Consider the following 9,398-nt stretch of genomic DNA (forward strand, 5'->3'; position numbering starts at 1 on the left):
ATGTGATTTTTTTTTTTTTTGATATTTGTCATCTGAGTTTTATTTCAAAGAAAAAATTATCAACTTCTGTAGTATAACCTGTTTTTCTTAATTTTGCAGTAAACGTGGTAAATGTTTGAATACTAATAAAGCAACTTAAGTCTGCTGTTAAACCTACCCCCCCCCCCCCCCCTTGCTAACTTCCAAGAATCCAATATCTTCACCCCAGATCTCGATAGGGTATGATACATGTATGTATATACCTAGAGGCAATTAAGAGTCTTTTGTTTTCCACAGGTAGCAAAACTGTCACAATTTGCTTGGAACTAACAAAACATACACAGGGGATATTAACACTCAGAGAGTCGAATTAACAACTGAATCTCATGAAAAACAAACTCCGTGCTTTACTAAACCTCCGGATTGATGAAGTCATAATTTTTTTTTCATTTTCAATTTAAAAATTAAATCCAACATTTTTACACCATTCATAATTGATAGCAAACGATAAAATAAATTGTATATATTTTCCCCCTTAAAAATATAAACTTGAATCATGTTTATGAAAGTAAAATGAATACTCGTATAATAGCTTTTAATTTTTCATTCTACGTTTCACAAAAATGGGATTTGAAGAGACAAAATTTTATAGGTTACTAGCTATTGATTATCACATGAAGGATATTTGGTGAATGATACAATTTTGAACATCATACATGTAGAAGGTTAACAATATATCAAAATGCCGTGAAGAAAAAGAAGACGGGGCTTTATTGGGGCTATGTACTGCTGACTGGACTTTCAAACGCTGACCATGCAAATAAAGTTTTCTTGACGTTTCAAGGGAAACATTTTATTTTAGAGATACACAGAGACTAACCCCCCCCCCCCCCCCCCCTACCCTCCTCCTTCTTATCATGTTCTCAGTGATCATGATCGATGTCCCATTTATATTAAAATATTAATATTTTTGGTATTGGACATTTTAATTACCATTATTTAAATTTTTGTTGTTGTAAATACTACCTTGGGTATTATCTATGGTAGTATTTACAACAACAAAAATCAGAAAAAATAGGCCTGATAATTTATTTCATTTCTTTTTTTTTTTTGCTCGTGAACTGTGCATTGTTTAAATTAAAAAAAGATAAACCAATAAATAAAAAAAGCAGCAATATTCTATCTATGAATTCACTTCTTAAAAATTCTGTGCAGAAGGATGCATTTTTATTTAAATCCCTAGAATTACCCAATGCCAATCAAGGAAAATAAAAAAAAAAAACGGCGACAAGAGATTATGAGGAAATTTCCACATGATGTTGACAAAGACCTGCTCTATTTTTGTAAGTAGATTTAGAATTATTGAATTTGTTATTTATTTCACATGTTACTGCATGGATCATAGATTTTTTTTTAGTCTAAAGATCTAGTATAAGATCATCCCGTTTCCTCTGATTTTATAAACAGACTTACAGTGTCTTCATATGTTATGAATTTCTTTCACTGTAAAGTGTTTGCAAACCTAGCAGTCTAGTCGATGGGGATATTCAGTAGTACATTATACAAGTTAACAAAGTAAATAATCGTCAGAAAATTATACACATCCGAATATTATTCTTTCGTTCGAATTTCCTCAATGACAATTAACGTTGTAGTACTCGTTCGTTCGAATATTCTCAATGACTTGAATGTGTACACAAGCTGGTGATTGTACTTAGAAATATATTGTCATGTCTAACTTTGTCTGTAATTTGCAAGTTACAGTTTATAAGTATCTTGATCATTGTTGATTACAGTCATCAGCATTACTGATTAGAAAATTAATTCTTATCTTCTCTCAGACATGGTTAAAAGTATCCCACTACTGTAGTGTACTATAGGGATTAACACACATTGCGTGTGTTGCAAGTATTATTTCTTTTTCTTTCTTCTTCTTCTTTTTTTTTTTTTTTTTTTTTTTTTGCTGTCAAGATAATTTTTGAGATATAATATGGGGATCAGTGTTTAATGATTAAATATATTACATGTCATGATGGACATAACTAATCACCCCAAAAACTCCTAATTATATTGTATCCAAATATCAAATTACTTAATCTCTGTTAGAAAATTTGTTGATCCTCTGAAGTTTACATAAGACATGTACCCACATGATTATTGATATAATCAATTATTAAAATGTTTTTTTTTTAATCTCTGAAAAACAGTCTTAAAACTTTGAGTGAAAATCAATCTTTAAACTGCTAAACTTATTTTTATACCATGAATACATAGGAAGGAATATCATTATTAAGTTATCTTCATGTACTTTTGAGGGGAAAATTATACATCTGTGTGCATGTTGATCCTTATGTGTAAGTAAATAATAAAAGACACAAATGCTAAGACTTTTTTATTTTACATATTTATTTGTAAAAATATTTTTTATTACTTTAAACTGAAATAAAAAACATTCTAGCTTTATTACTAATAATATGATTTTTTATTAGAATTGATAGGGAATTGGATATTTAAGAAATAAAGTTCACTTTTTCATGAATGTTGCAGTATAACCTGCTTTGTTAATGTAGCATAGATTTAAATTACACAAGGACTCCCAATTTCAATAGTCATCGCCCACTGACTTCAAACACAAAGGTAGCCGCACAAGAATTACATTATATGTGGCCTCCTAAGCGTCAGACACAGAGATGGGTGCACATGAGATTTTCATGAATATTAGGCCTTCTTAGCTCCTAACCTATCGACCTGCCTAATTTACATTCCCGTAGAATTATTAAGAAATCAACTCTCTTAACTTTCAAAGAGTTACCACAGAGAAAAATAAAATGCCCCGCCACAGCATGATATGTCCGTCAAATATTGTTCAATAATCATAAATTGGTTAGAGTGAAAGAAAATCAGGTAACCTTGATTAACAGATTGACACAGATTTCAATGATCTAATTTCCATTTCTTATCATGTTGAAAATATTGTACATGTATACATCTCTAAGAGACTTACAGTGTAGGGATTAATTATAACTAAATAATACATCATATAATTCTAAACTGGCTGTGTTAGAGCTTAACAAATATCTATCTGCAGCTTTAAATTGTTTATTGAATATTTTGTGAAATAATGGAAATGCTACAGTCTAATAAAAAAATAAAAAATAAATCATTCTTTAGACTATAAAATTCTAAGTGAGACATGACTGCAATTTGTTGCAAATATATAAAAATTGAAATGTAAATTTTTTTTTCAATGAACACATGTATAATTAGCTTTAATTATATTATACAATACTAATTTAGTTTTAATCATACACTAAAACATTAATTTCTTTTAATTACATTAAATCAATTGAAAGATCTTTATCTGGAATATAGCCATCAAGAACTCTTAATTAACACAAGCAACTATGAGGTCACAGTGACCTTGAAATAGGCTAGACAGGATTTTTCATATTTGGCCATAGCATTTTTATTGAAGATCAGAGCAACCTACTTTTTGTGTGTGTCACACCGTCTACCCAAGAAGTATTAGTTGACAATCCTAGGCCTAATAGTATTCAATTTATGAGCCGGACACGAATGGACAGATGGACGGACGAACATGAAGCCTATAATACATGCATAACATAATACGTCCCGTCTTAAGACAGGCGTATAAAAACAGACATGGAAATATGGCATCATCTGACATCATGAAAAATTCTCAAGGGCATAAAACTACTATAGTACAGATACTGGTAACTGTATGCAGAACATGCACAAAGTTTCATTTATGGTATATTTAGAGATGAAAATAATTAATATTTTGTACTTCGTCCTCTTAGGGTGAATTTTAGTGTCAGTCATTTTGGCTGGATTGAGAAATTTGAGTGATTGATAGTTTGATACTCAACATGATCAATTCATTTTCTAAATTTGGTGAAAATTTAATCCATGCTTTGTTATTATACATGTAATTGATATTGTATGATTTATTCTATTTTTTCCTTTAACAGAAAATGAAGATATATATACTGACATATAGTGTACATGTACCTTGAAGATTTGTCCCCCTTGTAAATACAAGAAATGCAAAGGTAATTCTTTGTGAGAATAGAAAGAATTAAGGAATACAATGTAATAAAATTTTTCAAACCATACAACAAAAACTACTTTGAATAATTACGGTAATACGCAACCAACCATTTACAATTGAATTCTGCAGTTTTATTTCTTTAATATTGAAAAAAAACAAATTTGATAATTTTTAGCTCACCTGAGCGGAAGGATCAAGTGAGCTTTTCTGATCACATTTTGTCCGTCTGTCAACTTTTCACATTTTCGACTTCTTCTTAAGAACCAATGGGCCAATTTTAACCAAACTTGGTACAAAGCATCCTTGGGTGAAGGGGAATTTAAATTGTTAAAATGAAGGGCCAGGTCCTCTCACAAGGGGAGATAATTATTAAAGAAAGACAAAAATAGGGTGGGGTCATTAAAAAATCTTCTCAAGAACCACTGGGCCAGAAAACCTGACACATATGTGGAAGCATCCTGGGGTAGTGTAGATTCTAAATTGTTCAAATTATGACCCCTAGGGGCTGGGCGGGGCCACAATAGGGAATCAAAGTTTTACATAGAAATATATAGGAAAAATCTTCTTCAAGAGAACCACTGGGCCAGAAGAGCTGAAACTTATGTGGAAGCATCCTGGGGTAGTGTAGATTCTAAATTATTCAAAATCATGACCCCTGGGAGTTGGGCGGGGCTACAATAGGGAATTTAAATTGTCCAAATTAAGATCCATGGTTAAGAATTGCATGACCCAGTCAAAGCTTCTCAGGTGAGCGATGTGGCCCATGGGCCTCTTGTTTTAGCTCTACTGGTCAGAGACCAAAAGAGCTTATGCGATAGGAAGGTGTCCCTTTGTCCGTCCGTCTAGCTGTCCATCCGTTGTCTGTCCGTTGTCTAGCTGTCCATCTGTCTGTAATTTTTCAAAACACTACTCCTCTGTTTTATTCTGATTTCAATATAACTTGGCACACAAGTAGACTGCACTAAGGTACATAGTGCATTGTTTTTTTTTTTTTAAATTTCAATGAACAGTGCTGCCATGGTTACTAAAAATAGAAATTTCTGTATAAAAATTCCTTTAAAACGCTACTCCACCTACAATTTTGGTATGATTTCAATGTAATGTGGCACCAAGTAGACTACACTTAGATACATAATTCTGTTTAATGCTGTCGCAAAATTTCAAATCCAAGTGCTTCTTTTTCTTTGTTATGCATACAGACCAGTAGAGCTACAGTCTCATCAGAGACTTCTTTATTATCCTTTTCATCACACAGCAACTTTCTTTTTTTCAGTATACACAGATATATACATACACATAAAAGGAGACATCATCTCATGATCTGTGGATCCATTGAAAACTTTAAGGACAAAACTGTTGATAATTCATTCATGTAAAGAGTGTTGACCTGAATATTGAATATCTAAATGGAACTAAGTTAGAGAATTAATTTAATAAGTATTATATTGTATATTACTGAATACTCTTTTTATTCATCTGTCAAATTTCTTAATTAAAAATTAAACTTAAAGGCTTAAATAAGGATTTTTTTCATTATTTTAATTAGAACAAGTTCTTTAATTTATTTTTCTCTTACATAATTGATAAACAGGCATTTAAGGTCATGCGCAATGTAGTTTGCACTTTATTGGGTTCTTCCCTGGAGTTCAATAGTTCCACTAAAGGAAGGACCTGTGTGCAATATTTTTATTGTCTATATATGGATTTGTAAATCTCCTCTAAAACAGTTTTGATGAAAAAAAAATCTGGAATTTATGTTTTGTAATTTTTGTACATTTTTCTTTGAATAATGCAAAAATTTTCAAACTTTAATATCTTTTCAAAATCCCTGGAAATGCATACTGATTTTTTGTCTAAAAATATGTAATATGGTACATGTATTATAAGTTTAAATATAGAATTTCTTGAAAAATTATCAGTAGGTAAGATACCTTGCATATTTCCTTAAATGTAAAATTAAGGGATGTGTACCTTTATTAAATGAACTAGGGAATTCATGAAGTGTGCATATTTATTTAAAAGTGTTTTATTTTGCATGCACTATGCCTAAAGGCAGAGGATTTTTACCGGGTGGTAAATTCCAGGTGAGGGAGGGGCTTATTTTGTACAGGTGTGAATGCCTTGGGAGCTACCAGTCTACCTGTGGCCATCTGTCTCCTAATTCCTATACACAGGAAGTGGTTTAATACACAGTGAAATACCCAGATGTCAAACTTTACCTGTGTTGGGGTTTTGAGAAAATTTTGAATTAATAGAAGTAATACAAACTTTCTCTGTAATCTATATTGATTTATTTATGAATGTTTGAAAACACCCCTACCCATTTAAAACAATTATGATGATATCATACTATAAACTCAAATATTACAACAAAGATTATTTTAGATGTTAAAGTATGTGTTAATAAAAAAAAATAGATACTCCAGTAACAAGTCTAATGACCAAATAAGACTTAATGTTTCATTCTCCCCCAGATTCCATGAATTGAATGAAAAGAAAGCCTTGTTAATTAACTATATTTCATTAAAAAGAAAAATGTAGTCAGGGTTTGACACATGGTGCGAGTGCACTATGTGTCAAACCCTGACTACTATAATACATGTAGGCATATAGTACATGCAAAATACTACACTAATGTTATTATTATGCATCCCTATTATAATATGTCACCTCGTGCAACGTGCGTCATAATCTTTTTCTTTAATTTTGAACTTTCCATGCTTTAGGTATAATGCACAGATAGTTTTAGAGAATAGTATTTGACTGAAGGGGGGGGGGGGGGGGGGAATTGCAAGAAACTATTTTAAAAGAATTATTTTGAATGTTAATTTTTCATCTGAAGTGTTATGTACTGCAGAACTGTAGCTCTCTGAAATAATATATATTGACAGATGGGAGAGCTACATGTGCAGTGCCACCCATAGTCGAGCACTATTTCGGCATAGTATGTTTATGCTACAGTGTATTTAAATCATAAGAACATAATGCAAGAATAGTAGGGTATATGGGTTATGTCACAGAGACAAACTGACAGGAAGCATAATAATTGACAATATGCATTTATGACAAGAAAATTGAATTCCTGAAAGAAGTTGAATAAATTTAAGCCACTGAAGTACCAATCTAGTTAAAATTAGATGTTAGATCTGCTCACATAGTCACTACAGTCAGTTTAGCGAGTATGAGTGCGGGTCTAACATCTTATTTAAATTACATGTAGATTGCTGAAGTAAAAGTTTAATACCCAATATCATTCTGCTATATTTGCATCCGCGCTAGTATTAATAGTGAGCTTTAACTAACTGTGGCCTGAATCTCTTATTTTATGTTGTTTTGGGGTGTCCAAAATCAAGGTGCATACAGATGTTAAACAAAGAAGAAACTTGCAATGGCCTAAGGTGACTTATCAGTTGAATCCATGTCAATGGTGCATATTATAAGTTATTTTATGTACCAAAAATAATAAGCAAAAGATCAGCAGAGTGCTTTTATTAAAGAAGTAACAGAACTAAGGAAAACTTGTCTTCTACTGGATGATAAGAAACACTGAGTAGAGTACCACCGCAATTTTTGGATCCATGCCCTTTCATCATATTTATTTTTGAACGGGTTCAATGAACTGTCAAAAATTATGGAAATGTTTCTAATTAAGGTGTAGGTAAAATGTTTTGAAATTAGTGAAAAGGTAAAATTGTTAAATATTTTTAATGCAAACTACCAGTAAATGTGCATAATGAAGACGGTTGATTTTTTTTTTCAACATTATTTCTTGTTCATTTGTCAGATCGGGTTCGTTATGTCTAAAATAATTTCCAGCTGTCATTGGAACAAAAACAAGGCATGATCAGGATCATACAAAGAAAATTTAGAGTAAAAAATAGGTAAATTATTACAGTTTGTTCATCTGAATAAGTTTTAAAACTCTTTGAGAATCTCAGAGTGAATGACTCGCCCCAATTTCATGTGATTTTTTAATTGGAAACCCATCAGTTTAGTGCAGCAAACAGGCAAAGATCTAACAACATATATGGATCTGATCTTGTTGTAAAGCTTGACAAATGACACTTACGCAATAAATTAACCTTAATGATTAGGAGGAAAATAAACAAAAAAGATTTGTTCTTTCTTAATTGCATTTTTTTCTCATTCAAAATTTACATACAAGGAATAAAAGAAGGTAAACTACATACAACTTACAAGGAAATTGTCTTTTTAGTTTAAAAAAAAACTGAAAGTTATATAGATAAACCACTTTTGATTTTTAGTGCTATTTCATGTAAAATATTTATATAATCATTTGAAAAATAAAACATTACCCCACTGCCCTCCAAATTGGTTAATTTTAAGAAATAAAAAAATGGTGTAGGAAACACAGAAACTTAAATGAAAATAAATAATTAATGGTAGTTAAACTGTTCAATATTTTCTTTATTTGGTTTAAAACTGTTGTTTCTTAATCCCATGGGAGAATTTTTTTCTGTTTTGAAATAAATATGGGATAAATCCCACATTTATAAAGAGATGGGAGATTATTTTCTGTATACAAATATATGGGAGATTTTGTCCCATTATAAAGCATTTATGGGATTTTCAAACTTCTATGGGAGAAAAAATCCCACAGAATACCTTTTTCTCCCACAGAATAATGGTGGGATATTGGTTAGGAGAAAAAATCCCACCATTATCCCATGGGATTTCTTGATTTCAGGTGTAATATCTTTTTACCTAGAAGATAATCAGGTGTAAAGTTTGGTTCATGTGTTAAGTTTTAAAAAATCCCATCAGATGATATAAATGGTTTCCACATATCTTTGGAAAAGTGGTTGGCGAAAGTCCGGACAAATGTCGTGTCCGGAGTTAAATGTCGCACTCAAAAGGATTTGTTTTTATGGCTAAGATACAACATAACCTTTCTAATAAGCTTTCATGTGATATCCTAAAGCTCAATTGTGCCTATAGAAGTTTATCGCGCTCTTCAATTGAAATTTAATAAAAATTTGAAAATTCCTGACAGATACGTTGAACTGAGCAAGTGTTAACACAAACAAAGTAGTTTGCTTCTGTCAAATATTTCGCAAACTAATCAAGTTTGATAGTTGAAGACCTGATTGCGATTATGGTAATAAAATATTGTTATCAATCCATTTTATTCTTAACTAATTAACACTCATTCAAGTTTTCTTTTAAATCTGGCATTAGAAGCTATCGAACATTTTTTCTAACCAATGTCCTCATAAAACGTAGACAAAGAACGTGTATAAGGTTTCGTCACCAATTCAAAATATTTGTAATTTAGTTAAGTTATCTTGTCAGAATGTTTCAATGTGTAACAATAAATGGCTAGCAA

General features: G+C 31.2%; 1 long non-coding RNA gene across 1 annotated transcript; it reads left to right on the forward strand.

Annotated features, from left to right (window-relative positions):
• The first annotated feature begins 1,232 nt into the window (after window positions 1-1,232).
• On the forward strand, window positions 1,233-6,434 carry LOC134275861 (uncharacterized). The gene is made up of 3 exons (XR_009993930.1): window positions 1,233-1,322; window positions 3,972-4,052; window positions 5,325-6,434. It is a non-coding gene; the product is annotated as an uncharacterized LOC134275861 (long non-coding RNA).
• The last annotated feature ends 2,964 nt before the right edge of the window (window positions 6,435-9,398 follow it).

This window comes from Saccostrea cucullata, unplaced genomic scaffold (assembly GCF_032062105.1).
Source record: "Saccostrea cucullata isolate Sc308-1 unplaced genomic scaffold, CSIRO_AGI_Scuc_v1 ctg6677, whole genome shotgun sequence".
Classification (NCBI taxonomy): Eukaryota; Metazoa; Mollusca; class Bivalvia; order Ostreida; family Ostreidae; genus Saccostrea; species Saccostrea cuccullata.